The sequence below is a fragment of the Poecilia mexicana genome, unplaced genomic scaffold (assembly GCF_051168715.1).
Source record: "Poecilia mexicana isolate PSO_F unplaced genomic scaffold, ASM5116871v1 scaffold_4, whole genome shotgun sequence".
NCBI lineage: Eukaryota > Metazoa > Chordata > Actinopteri > Cyprinodontiformes > Poeciliidae > Poecilia > Poecilia mexicana.
This window is the reverse complement of record NW_028263373.1, coordinates 26112439-26127472: the sequence shown is the minus strand read 5'-3', so window position 1 is coordinate 26127472 and position 15034 is coordinate 26112439.

The window sequence follows — 15034 nt, the reverse complement described above, 5'->3', positions numbered from 1 at the left end:
TTTTTCACTCAACGCTTGACACATGGAGCCGTTCTCCTTCAATCACTCCGTTTTTGCGTCCATTAGGATGAGGTATGCCAAAGTAACGCGTTGACTTCTGGTCACTCTGATTGCCCAAAATGAGAAGCTACTTTAGAGTCTGTCCTCGTTTTAAAAAGGAAGCCCTCCGTTGCGTACGTTGAGTCGTCTTGGAAACCCGCTGCCTCGCTGTTCCGTACTGTAGAGTCCACGGCGCTTACATAGTGTAAGTAACAAGAAGCTGCTGGATGTAATTCTCTTCGAGGAACTAGACTGTCTAATGAAGCAATGGATGCCAGTGGTTGTGGGGGGGGGAGGGGGGCTTGGAGGGAAGAAGCAGGAGGGGGTAGATTTGGTGTATTTGGGGCAATAAAAGATGTATTCTATCCAAAGGAGAAAGAAAAATATAGAAATACAACGTCTCCTTGTCCTCACCTGGCACTATTTAAATTATGGCTCTATCACAGTAAAGTAGGACACTCCATAGCACCTAATCCATTAGACAATTAATTTGGGAGCTTAGAAACCGGCGCTGTGGATTTCTGCAGAGCAGTCGTCGGGGCTTGTGCTAGACAGAGAGCACTCGGGGGCAGTCCCTGAAACTTGAGTAGATGATTAAGTGCATTTCTGCTCCCGAGGAGAGATTACGTCGTGTGCCAGTTGCCTGAGTCAGAGGGACGGAGGCGCGGGCGCTGTGGAACTTGGCAATGGTCGAGGTACATTGAGATAATGATGTACCTGTCCTCAACAATAACGCTAATCATATCTCACCTCAAGGGTTTTCCTTTAAGGTCAGAACAAATTCGCTGCCATGCATTAGCCGGGCCCTTGTATTGTTTTAATGAAGGTGCACCGAGTGCTGCCTGACCGCGGGAAAGCTCTCCGAAGCCACTCTGCTCAGTTAGCCGAAGGAGCGGTGGAAGCTAAACGTCACGGCGAAGGAGACCGTGACACGCAGGATCCCCCCTCCCCCTCCCCTCGCACCCCTGTCTAACCCTGAGGCCTACTTTTAATAATATGCCAAAAGCTCAAAAGCCACGCCACTCGAACGTGCGGAGGCCGCCGAAAGGAGCATCTGGCGTGGATGGCGCGGCCCTTGTGGTAGCTTCTCTCACGGTGGAAAGCCATGGAGATATATTTATGTTTCTTTTCCCCCATTACCAGAGCTTTAAATAATAAAGCTAAATAAATAGCATCCATTAAACTGATCACATTGTGCTAACTCAAATTGTGTTTATTATGCTAATGGTACATGAAATTAAGAAAAAGACCTTGATGCCAGTGGATTTAATTAATGGGCTTTGGGAAAGGCACTGAGACATAATTCATTTCTGAGTAAGTAAGTCTCATTTGCAGTTCCATGGGTCCTCGTGCTGCTGATTGCCTGAGTTATTCTTGCAGATGTGCTGCTCACAGCATGTCCCTCCATTAGAAATGAACACCTCATTATATAAACTACCTAATTAAACATAATACTGCTCCGCATTGACTCATTAATGCGTAGCCTGCTTTTTTTTCTCTCTTTTTCCTCCAAAGGAAAGAATGTGAAGGAGGGAGAAAAGGGGAGCGAGGCGGAGATGAAGCAAATGAGAGATGGAGGAAGGAGAAAAGGTGCTGCGAGCAGAACGGGCGAGTAGCCTCTGCAGACGAAAAAATAAATAAGTAGACGGAGCTGCACCTTTTTCCACTCAACTCTTTGTTATGAATAGGAAAGTGATGAAGATGTTGGGCATACTGCAGGTGTGCTGGAACTGCTGAATAGAGTTTTTGCTCTACACTAATAGCTTATAATTAGAGAGGGTTTTTTTCTTAAACAACACTCCCAAACTATCTGCAGATATTTGTTTCAAGATGACCAGAAGGTGTAAAGTGGAGCCCTCTGCCCTCTGTGGTTTCATCACCCTTAGAGCTGAAAGCAAATACTGGCCGTTTAAGCTTCAATAATTCAAGACTAATTAAAAAAAAAAGACACTAAGATGGAGAGGAGAGTCACCGATCACCTGATAGGTCCAGAGCAATCCATTTACTGCTTTCCTCAACTGCTCCGTCTCACCTGGCTCCGGGATTTGGTTTTAATGTCAAGTTTGGGTTTTAATCCAGGCCTAAGGTCAAAAAGAAAAGTACGCATGTGTAAAAATAAATGAAAATACTCAAAGTTTGGAAATTCACAATTATAAGCAGAGAACTTCAGCCAACCTATGACAAATAGGTTTCGTCTTAGCGTTTACTAGAAATGTACCAAAACAACTCTGCTGGTCACATGTACATCTTCTCCCAGTATGGAGGTTGTTACTGTTTTTTTTTTTAGACTCATGGCCCAGCAGCTAATCCTGGAATTGTGAACTGTGGTAAAAGTTGCTGCACAGACACAAAGAGAAATCCTAACAATTACAAATGCAGATAATTAGTCTGTGATTGCATGAAATTAGGCCATTATGAAAACTGCAACCACCCCTGCTGACAACCTCACTCCATGATTAACTGGTAATATTTTCCTCCTACATTCAGTGAGATGTATTCAAAGCCAGAGCAAATGGCTGCAAAATTTAATAGTGTGAGTAGTAAGCAGCAGAGAGGAACACACACCGGACCTCACAGCAATGTGCCTTTGCTGTCAATTAGAGGGCCCCACATCCACTGAGAGATGAATTAAAGCAAACAGTAGTCAAGCCTGCACCAAAGCTAAGAGTTAACTAAAGCCTCCACTGCCAAGTCGCACTCTATCTGGTTAATATTCGGTTGGGTTCCAACCAAGATGGGAGTGTCTCCATTGGCAGTGTGTTCCTGATGGTTGCTGAGTTTCTGTTACAAATGTGTGCAAATCTTTGATATTCAGCTAATGTAAAAAAAATAAATAAATTAATAAAAAAATCACAATGGCTGTGTTTCCATTAAATAAGAAGTTGAATTAAAACCACATGTCACTAAGCTAGTTCACACAACAAGTCATTAAAATCATGGCAGCAACGGATGTAAACATTTACATGAGATATATGCATAATTCATTCATGGCACTACCGTTCATCCATCAGCCAATCACAGGAGACGTCCACGTCTTATTCAGGCGTTTGAGCGACAAGCCCCGCCTACTTGGGAGCGGCTACATATGCTGCCTTTGGGAGAAACTGTAGTCGGCCATTTTACAGAGGAGTTATGGATTCAAATAACTTTTCATGAACTATGTGATGCTGTGAGAGAGCTGATGGAGAGCTGTTTTCTTAGTTTTTGCCAGTTGTAACATCCGGCTGTTGATCATGTGACTAGGTGTGATGCGACAAAAGTGTTTCCGTTGCAGCTTTGCAGAATACATTTCGATACGGCCGAAATGTCACCTCATCTTAACGCTACAACTTTTTATTGAAAAATGTGTTTTTTCAAAATTGCTGTGTTTCTAATAAGCCAACTTATTTTTGTAATTTTAATTTGTGCAGTTCTCAGGTTAATGGAAACAACTTATGTATGTGGACATGAGGATGGGCATGGATGGAGCTTCATACTGGATGAATCTGATAGAAAAGCTGTCACATTAGTCCAGTATTTACCTACGGTTGCAGAAGACTACAGACCAGGGCACGGGGTCACCTTAGAGCAAGAAAATCCTAAATATACTCCCTGGGCTACAACTGATTGGTTTAGATCAGAGCATATAAATGTGTTTGAATGGCCCAGTCAAAGTATACAGACAAATCTCAACTGTGACAAGACATGCAAGATACATTACTTCACAGATGCTCTCTGACTGAGTTTTGGCTGTTACAAAGAATGGATAAGAAGTTCAGTTTTTAGATGTGCACCGTTGGACAGGATGTTCTCCAAAGGTCTTACAGCTGTAATTACAGTCAAAGGTGGTTCTTCAAATTATTTAACATTATTTATAAAAAATAAATAAATGACATAAAATCAGTGTTACTTCTCTTGCACTTAAAAATTAGACTGTTCTACTGCACAAAATTGTCAAGAAGACAAACTGAAGTCTGTTCTTGTAAGAAGGCCAAATGTGGAAAAATGTCTTCTTTGAAAATATAAATATTTTTCAAATATTTTGACAAGTTATTTGTGTGTTATTTTTAAAACTACAGTATATATTTTTTGTATGTTGTAAAATTTTATTTTACTGTACATTCTCTTGTTCTTTGCTTGAATCTGCATGCTTTTGTTTGCCTTTCACTTTGCTGCTATGACAACTGAATTTTCCCACTAAGGGACATAAAGGGATATTCCTATCCTACTCTACAAGGCACAGTACACCATTGTTAAATTGCAGATGAGTGTTTCAAACTGCTGGGAGGAGAAAAGCTTCTGAGGTGTTGAATTCTGCCTCCTCATAAAAGCCACTAACCTAAACATAAAGGCTTCCTGTTACAAACCATCAGAGCTGACCAACCAAGTGATAGTCAAACAACAATAGAAACCTGGAACCGCAGCAAAGACGTGGAGAGTTTCAAAATCACGTCTCTTGCCTTCATGTCCTGTGAAGTATCTACAGACAGAAAGCCTGGAAAACCTGATGCAATATCACTTTAAGGGGCATGGTGTGAAATCTGGTGAGGTATCTTCAAAAAAAACATATTCCACTAATATTATGCAGAACTTCACAAAATATAAATAAACCCAGAACGCCACGTACAGTGTGTTGGTAAAGGACTAATGGAAGCTCTTACCTCATTTATCAGTGTACCAAAGCTCAGTGGTGTTCCCCAAGGGGAAAACAATGCAATACGTTTTCCTAACAAATGAAGTAACAAAATATATGACGCAATTTGCTAGAGTGTCTGAAAAATAAAAACAGTTCAACAACCAAATCCTTAACTACTGGGACACAGTTTTTCTCACTAAACCAGTTTTAGTGACTAAGGACAGTCCTGACTTGGCAACAGTTTTTGAGTTGTAGTGATATGAACTCAAGTAACAGACAATTAAAAAAGAAAAAAAAAATCAATTAAAAAAAAATCCCACTTGACTGCATTGACATACCTTAATCGATGCATAATAATAAATATTGAATTTACTTTTTTTTGGCACCAGTGGCCAAAAGAAAACAATTACCTGGCCTTGCCCACTGGGAACCGCGATGTAAAAGGAACAGAATCACATGCAAGAGCCAAGAAAACAAAATTACTTCCAGTAGATCCGTGTTATGTGTGGAATATGCATCAGCAGGCATTAGTGGTATACCTAAACGTCAACTTGGCTGTGTGGTGTTTCAAGTGAATTTACGACAATCGATTAGAAGTCGATAATATACATCAAATTTATCTTGGATAAAGATTAATATATCAAAAATAAGTATTTTTTATTTACCACGAGAGTCATAAAATGCTCATATCGTAATCTAATTTTCGTTTTTACAATATTTTAAACTACCAATTGAAAATTGATAGTTCTGCACTGCAATAGTTTAGTACCTACGCATTACCTACCTGTACTTAAACCTTGGTGTACGCGATTTTTGTTTGATGGTTTGTTTTTTCTTAATCATAATTAAGTAGTTTCATGAAATAGAGGAGAAAATAGAAATGACAAAAACTGCAACAGCATACAATGTTGATGGTTCAAAGTGACCAGCATTGTAAAGGGAATTCAACCACAGCCTTTTAAAAAACCCTCAACCAATTAAATGCAAAAAAAAAAAAAAAAAGAAACTATTTGTGACAGCCAACAGATCTCATGAGCCACTGGCACAACTCAAACTCACCACTAAATGTAGTAGAAATACTGAAACTCATACCGTCTTAAGTTCATATCATTTTTGTTTCGTAAGGAAAGATTTGAGATTAATATTATTTTAATATTTCTACGGTAAAAGTTTCAGAAGACTTCTAAAGAACAAGATTTCTTGTGAAAACAAAAGAACTTAAAACATATTTAATTAAAAATTGTACAAATTTTTCATGATAGCAACACCGCAGTTACACAATACGGATGGATGCATTTCTGCAGGGTTGAGTTTGCATGTTGCCGTCTTTTTATAGCTACAGTATTTTTAACTAGTTCTTTCCACTGTTTAGGAGAAGTTGCAGGTGGGTCTACAGTCAGCGCATGCCAGCCCGTTTGGTGCGATGCAAGACCTTCCTGAAACTCCTTGACAGTGCTTGACATGAGCTTTGCTAATTACAGTAATGGCATGCATTCTCATTAAGTCGTTGTTTACGTATCCTGGGGCCTTACGGAGCCCGAGCGGTTGCTCTGGCCTGCCTGGGCACCGCCGGCTCACTGGTCTGCCCGTCCACGGCCTCGTTAATGCAGACAGCTGTTCCTCCCAGCCACAGCCGCGGTCGACATGACGAGTGGCGCCGGACATGCCGCTAAACACACCCGGCGCAGGAGCAACTGTCAGAAATAGAAGTATCCCACAAGGCAGGAAAACGTCAATGAGTAATCAGCAACAAAGTGCTCCTCGGGTTATGTTTTTCCAGGCCCGGGCCCCCCACGCTCCCTCGCTCCCCAGCCCTTAATGAACCAGCCGCTACCCTTCACAAGACTGTTCATGGGGCTGTCTCATGACCCAGTCCATCGCTTTAATTGGTGCAGTTGGTGCATAATTTTACCAGTAACCTGTGGCGAGGAAAAGCATGAGCAGGACCCAAACTGTAGGAATTCCTCAACGTTTCGCAGACACACCTCAGGAGATGTTTTGAGGAGAGACGGTACGAAATAGAAAAACAGTATGCCTACATTTGTATTGTTGGCAGTGACAAATCAGGAAGTGACTTCAGGACCAGAGAGAGGGAAGGGAGAACATTTCCAGTTTGGTCATTCTAATGTTGAAAGAGACATGGAATATGTGCCAGGAAATTACTAGCAACATAACAACCACAACAACTAGATTACCTGACAAGTGTCTGGTAAGCTACACACAAACTTCACTATATACAAGAAACGTTTGTAGAAACAAGCTTGAAAGATCCCAAATGAAATGTAAAAGTCATAATGCTGTTCCAGAGTTATGGCCAAAGATAATTATCTATCCTAAAGAACTAAAAATATGCATTCTATCCATTAGTTTTCCTCTCATCCGGTGTCACTTTTTTTTGACATTGTGATGAAAGCTAAAACCTCTTTCTTCAGCTTTCTGAGGTGAGATTAAACTATATTCATATCTGTTTGTAATTGTAACCAAACACTCACTTGTAGAAAAGTCAATCCAGATCACGATGTTCCCACCATCATATTCTACTGCTGCTGCGATGTTCTTCCTGTAACGATGAATGTTGTTTTTGCATCTGACCTACCTTTTGCTCTAAAGTTCAAGTTTGGTTTCATCAAACCACGACACACTGTAGTTGACTTAACTCGATATGAGTGAAGGGCAACATTTTATAAAAAAATAATACAATCCATTTTTAAAAAATATTCTACATCCCCAGAACCAGAACCATAGACGGAGAAGCAGAATTCAGTTTCTATGCACCGCAAATCTGGAACAAACGTTCAGAAAACAGCAAAACAGTCAAGGCTAAAAAAAACCCCCACCCACGTGTCTAGATCTGCTTTTGATCCATATTAAATGGAATATTGAACATATTTGACATGTACGGATAATTTTATGATGACACTTGACAAACTGTAATGCAGAGGTTCCCAAACTGTGGGGCGTGCCCCCTACAGGGGGCGCCGTGCCATTGCAAGGGGGGTGCAGGAAGCCGTCTGGATGAAAAAAAACAACAACAAAAAAACATGAACGCTGCATGCACTTGATTTTTACCTTAGAATGGCCAACTCTCTGTTATTCCTCTGTCAATTTGATACAGTAGAGGCTTCCGCACTTCCCATATCTGTGTCCTCTGTCACTTTTATCAGCAGTTAAAACTGTTTAATCCGTTGTTAACATGTCGTAACTTCTTTTTGTCTGATCCGCCTTTAAACCCTAACTTTTCAGTTTTTCCCCCAAACTAACCGACTGAGTTCAGTAAAGCTGTTGGATGCAGGTAATGCTAACTAAAAGATGACTAGCTAATATCAATACATCACCTTAAGCTTGACAAGTAGCCTGTAGGCTACCAATGTTGTCGTCTATGTTCAGCGACGTACATTTATTTTAGAGTCTCTAAGAATCCCCCCCCCCACACACACACACACACACCGTTCAACCAGACAGCTATTTGTAAACCATAGGGGGGGCCCAGAAAATGTTTGTGAACCACTGGGGGGGCCCAGGAGAAAAAGTTTGGGAACCACTGCTGTAATGTTTGTTAAATGTTTGTTACAACTGTTTACTGTACTATGTATGATGAAAAGCACTTTGAACTGCCTTGTTGCTGAAATGTATTATACAAATAAACTGACTGATTATCCTAAAGCTTTTCTTTTTATTTCTTATGCAATTCATTTGAAATAATGATCACGTAATTATCAAAATAACTAAAAGTCAGTTCCTTAGAAAATTATGACATTTAATGAGGCCACGAAACATTATTTTTTAACAGAAATTACTTATCAGTTGTCCAGCAGATAATCAATATATTCAGCAATAAGCTACAAAACTCATTGGAAAAGAAACTGGCTGCTCACAGAGTGATAGGTATATTACTGGAAAATTGAGTGCAAGGAAAAAGTGTGCTGAGGAGTTTGAGGAGGACTCATTCAAGAGATTCACAGGACATGGACTGCAGCTAGAGTCAGAACTTCAAGTTGTGTTAAGCTATTGCTATGCTGTGTATTTTAGTGATCAATGTTAAACCATCAATGCCAATAATTTGAAAGCGCCCCGTCTATATATAGAATAAAAATAAAAACAAAGTGAAGAAGGAGGGGGAAAAAGTGGAACTCAAAAAGCATGATCAAAAAATCATAATCGGCCCATCAACAAAATAAGCTTATCGCAGAATAGCGGAAATGTAATGCAATATTACAACTCTATCTTATCAAGGCCAGAAAAAAAAAAAAAAAAAAAAAAAGGATGAGGACCACAGCGTAGCAGAATGGTGGCTGAAATGTCTAATGAGGAACGCTGGGTTTCCTCAGAGTGTGAACTGGAAAAGCTTTCATTTCCCTATCATGACGGGGATCTAACACCAATCTGTATTCTTCGCTCAGGCCGCCTGTGTCGCTGCCAGACAAAGCCTTTGAAAAGCCAATTCCTGGAAATTAAAGAAAAGGAGATTAAAATATCATTAGGTGCGACATAATTGAATGTCAATTTTGGGCAAACTTTAATTCAATTCCTGGTCATTAAACGGACGGCGCTCTGCCTTTCTTTTTCGTTTTTCACAATCTTACGTTTGAGCCCAATGGATGAGAGCGAGGTAGCAACTTCAAAATCATTCAATGAAGGGGGAGTGTGTTTGGCTTTGGCGTTCCGCACCGCTTTGATTTTGACTCAAAGAGGGAGTTGGTGTGTGTGTGTGTGTGTGTGTGTGTGTGTGTGTGTGTGTGTGTGTGTAGGGTTTGTGGGGGGGCAGCTGGAGGAGAGCTCAAATTGAAACAAAGCTTCGGAAAATTGAAAGAAGAGCGGGCATAATAATATTTATTAATTAAATTCTTCCAAACAATGGCAGCTGAATGAAGTAATCTGCAAAAATGTGCAACATCATTTGCATAATTGACATCCCACCGCTCCCACCCACCCCGCCCTCCTCCTCTTCTTCCTCCTCCACCTCCCCCTCGACTCCCCTCCTGTAAATGAGTGATGAAGACAATAAAAGATGTTGCTAAAATTGGGAACAATAACAGCAAAAATTTCATCAAGGGCCCAGCGCTCTGATTAATCAGCACCTGGAAAAAATAATAATAAAAAAAAAAAGATAACACATGGCAAAAAACAGTGAAGGCTGGGAGAGGAATGGGGTGGGGTTGAGGGTGAGGCAGGTGATTAACAACAGCGAACGACTGCAGCAGAGAACGACATGCCCCGTTTTGCATGGCTTCAGGGCCGGAGTGCAAAAAAAACAACAAAAATAGGCTTTTGTGCAGCTGCTGCTTCAGACTCTAGCTGTAGCTGGATCAGCCCTGAAGTCTGAATCCACTCAAATTAAAGAAAATAAACATAAAAATCAGACAAAGTAAATACGAGAAGTCATGTTTTCAAATGATGATTTCATGGGAAAATGCGAAAAAGTCAACCTAACGCTACATTTAAAAGGAGCAGTATTGTGTAAAATCAACTTTTTTGAGCTGTTCATCGTGTTTTAATGTTATTCCCTCATCAAAAACATACATGGAGTGTTGCCTTGATTCTTTCATGCATGTTTGAGAAATCCCTTAATCTCTTATGGCAACCATTCAGCTGTGTAAAATGCTTGGATCCATCCGCCTTCGAGACGCAGCTGCCCTTCAGAACTGCAGTTTCAGAGCTACCGCCTTGAAGAGCAGCCCTGCCCTGTGACTCCCCCACTCAGCTCCTTCAGACTAGCCAGAAGCAATTAGCAAACACCTTAGGAATGGCACGTGAAATGACCAGCGTCCCTCAGTTTACGAGAAAGAAAAAAACAAAAATAAAGAGATTAAAGGGGAAAAAGAAATGAGCTTTTTATTTCTTTCTTTAAGAGTTAATAGAGGAGCCATCTTGTGATGACTTCCTGAGTTTCAGACAGAGCAGGAGGTTTTATAGAAACAGAGGCCCAAATTCAAGGCATGAAATTACAAATTCAAATTTCTTTTACATCATATTTGATATAAATGTATATAATATTTCTATAACAACTCAAGATGATACAGTTACTTGATTGTGCTAGAAAATGGCACTATGTGCCTAGGAAATGCATACTGTCTGTATAAAAGTTTGTGCTCTCTAACCCTAATAACTGATTGTGTTGCTGTTGGCAACAACTGCAATCAAGCATTTCTGATAATTGCAAATGACTCTTTCACATCACTGTGGAAAAATCTTTTGTAATTCTGCCAGGTGAGGTTTGTTAGTATTGAATAATAGGTGAAGGAGTAAGTTCAGCACTCACATTCTCAAACATCAGAGCTTTGTAGACATACTGAGAATAAACACAGACAATTCATCTCCAAAATATAAGAATATGTCAACAAAATACTTCAGCCTTCAGTTAAAATACATTAACAAACTCCAAATAATTGCACTGAGTTAATTAGTTTGGCTATATCCTTCTAAAGCTAACACACAGTACAAACAGACACCAATTGATGGGTTTCAGTCACGTGACCAGGATGACACCCGAAATTCAGATGCAGAGCCAGAAGGGGATTTCTCCGGTTCAAAACAAAGCAAAATTGATCACGAGTACGGTAATGCCCTAAATGGGCTGGAACAGCCGAGGCATCTTGAAAAAAATATGTGTATATTTATAATATGATCCATATTAGATTGGTTAAAAAAAAAAAGAAAAAAGACATCTCTTAAAGACATATCTTATAATCTTGAGGATTTACCCGGTGTCAAGGCGATCCACATAACTAACTACCAGAAGCTGCAGACCTCATATTATACAATGAGCCAGAAGAAAGTTGTCAAAAGCCTGGAGAATACACTCATTTAGTTTCAAGTTGGGTCAAGCATTTAGGATCAAAAGAAGCATTAAATGGCTGTCGACTTATTTCTGCTGGGTGAGTCGTGAGTTGTGCCATTTTAAGTAATTAGTCTATGATAAGGATGCTATCGCAAACAAAGAACTAACTAATCTCCTGGTAAATAATTTATTTAGCTTCTGTAAACCCAAATTCATGCTGGAGTTGTAGGTTAATGTTGAGTCGCTGTAGGATGCTGGATTCATGTCCAATGTAGGTCAACTATTCGCACCGATACAGAAACCCCATGTTCGTGTCTGTTCGTGGCCAGACATGAAGCATGCGGGGGAATAGTAACAGCTCACTGTGACTGTATGGCTGGGTAGGTTATATTTAATTTATTTAGCTTTTTTATTTTTGTTTTTTTAGCATGAAACTCCCACTGAATAAACATATTTTCTGTCCGTGACTCGACACTGAGCTAGCTGCTAACAACATTAACGTTCTGAGGACAACCATGCTACGGCATAAAAATAATATATCTTACCTTAAATATGAATGCTTGTCTTTCTAAGTAACTGTCCAATAAAATACCTGAAAATACATTTAATGATGCGTCGTTACCTGTTAGAAAGTGGCGCTGCAAACTCCTGTTTTTAGCTGTAGATTGTTGATCCACTTTTCTCCTCTTTTTTCAGAAAGTTTTTTAAAATTATGTCTCTTGTGACCAACTACATTCGAAACACGAAAATACAGTTTATCTTTCTCTCTATTAGAACGGTTGGAACAACCATACAGGACACAGACTTTAGACATTTTGATGCTGGATCAACAGAAATAAATGGGCTGAATTTACTTCTGGCCCTCCATGTGCATTGGGTGAAGTCGGTGCTACGTCATCTGAAACCCAGCAACAGCTGCTCGAGCTAAATTTGCTACTGCTAACTCGAGATTAGCCTCATATAAGCACTTTCAGCAATTCATTTATGCACAAAAATCAGTTACATCCAGTACTCACCCATCATAAGATTGAACAGGCCAAAATAAAGATGTAGACTCTGCATCCACAGGTATGTTATGTCTGTTTCCCCTTAGTTTAGCTCTTTCAGGAAGCCTTCTAGAACAGCGTTGCAGTAGTATGGGCTCTTTGCACCTAAGACGTTGACGTCACATCTCCAGGAGCTAATGCGGCTCACTTTTTTCCGCTTTGAGTTACCATGACTGGTAGAAAAGACTATGTCGTATTTCAGATGCAAAAAAACAATACTATTAACATTGTTGTCTTCCTAATATAATGGGCTTTTAAGTTTTCGTTAATTTCCAAGCGATCCTGAATTAAGAAGATGGCTTGTAAATATCTGTCGCTACCAGCTAACGCCGCACAGCAAAGTTTGCAGCCTTCACATCACTCCGGATCAGCCTAAAACTACCGGGGATACGGATGGTAAATAAAGGAGCCTCCCTGAGTTATTTCCATGGAATCACTTCTGTATTCAGCCTGAAAGAGTTTATGGGAACGAGAGAGCAGACCAGAGCCAGACAGCCGAGCAACTGATCCGCCTGTACATCCTGCTGTAAACACCGTCCTATCTGAGCTCTTCACAAGAAACATGCAAAGGTAATAAAACGAAATAACATGGAGACATGAAGCAACACGGTCATATTTTTCTAAAAGCAGCAACTTTGAACCTGAACAGCTGAACCAGATCTCTGACACCAGAGCTGCGCTACTGTCAAGCTATGAGGCTTGTTGTGCTTCGTCAGGCTTCGGAAGCTAAAAGTCCGAACCGTAACCTCCCCGTTAGTCTGTGACACTAACGACAATAAACACACATAATATACTTGAAAATAAGATAAATACATTGTCCGTTAGAATGTTTAGATACTTAAATAGCACATTTTTACAAGAACAATGTCCGAGAATATTGCCTACTAGCATAAGCTAACGTTAATGTTAGCCACAAAGTTTAAGTAAAACTCACCTTCGTGTCAGTGAATGTATAACGAGGCGAACATCTTAAAACCTTTCTCCAGCTGACTTGTTGGGGCTTCGGATCGATGTACAAACCTTGGCCAAGCACTGCAAGCACCTAATGTAAATGATATTTGTATTGGATCGGAAACAATCGAGCCGCTTTACCCCGAACGCGGAAGCTGAGGTGCAAAGAGCCACCTGCCTCACTTAGGTCCCGCCCTCATTTATGACGATACATTCGGTTTACATCTACCAATGAAATAAAAGAAAATACAACAATGGCAGCGCAACAGTAAGGTTGTGAACAGAACACTTTTTTTTAGATGCATGTTTCAAACAAACTGCGGCAAATAAATAGTATTTTTACCCCAAATAAATGACAAAACCTCTGGCGGCTTAAAGCATTTTTAACAAAAACAACTATTAACAAACAAATGAACTAGATTTTACTGTGCTTTTAACCCGTGCTTCTAGTATGCTTATTCACACACTAGCAATTAATGTGTAATAGATTTAGCATTTAGTAATTCTATTAATGGAGTTATCAAATACTATTAACTCCAGTAATAGTATTTATATTTTAGCCTCATTAGTCTGAAATGAATATTTTAGAGGGGGCTTCATGCTGTTACCAGCTAAAATAACAAACACAATGTAATACATTTTAAGAACTCTGGGGACCTATTCTGTGGAGGTTTGAGGGAAAAAAGGAAAGGAAACCACAGCTAGCTTGCATTTATTGTAGGGCTAAAATTACTCTTCATCAGTCATTAACCTTACAAAACAAATATCTGTACCTCACAACAGATGGCATGTTTTCACTAAAGCAGTTTTAGCACCACACACATTGAAATACACAATCAAAAGAAGAACATTTAAGTTGTTTTATCCTAAACTAATTCCATCTCTGCACAGGCACTAGCTCTTACTTGAACTGTTCTTGTCAACAGAAAATATTTGTAATGTAATAAAACACACACATTCCAAAAAGATTCAGTTTTGTTTCGTTTGTCCTCAGAATATTTTCCCTGAGTTCTTGGGAGTCATCAAGACGTTTTAGGGCAAAAATGAGATGCAGCTTTGTGTTCTTTGATGGCCTTATAACCGGTCTCTTTCTTATTGTTGAATTATGAACTTTGACCTTAACTGAGTCAAGTGAGGCCGGTTGTATTTTACATGTTGCTCTAGGTTCTTTCCTGACCTCCTGGATGAGTTGTTGATATTCTCTTGGACTAATTTTGGTTGTCCAGTCATTGTTCCATGTTTTCCCATGTCCATGTGTGGATAATCTTTTTGTAACACTTTTAACACATTTACACTGGTAATTACTTAAAGTAATTACCAAGATCAGCTTTGTCTGATATTTGAAATGTCTAAGTGAGACAAAACAGCAACAGTGGAAGAAATCAGAAAGGAGGCAACTTTTCCCAGCACCGTGTCTCGACTGTGACGTACAGAAGTAACTGATAAACTGACACTAAACATTTCAGATCTTCCCCAGCTAATTATTTCACATGTGAGCATTCTGCCCGTTTTCATTATTCACAAAGGAAGAGCTGCATTAAACCTAATACAAACTGAAGACCTAGTTTATATTCAACATTTCTAATTAACAGTTTCTCTTGATGC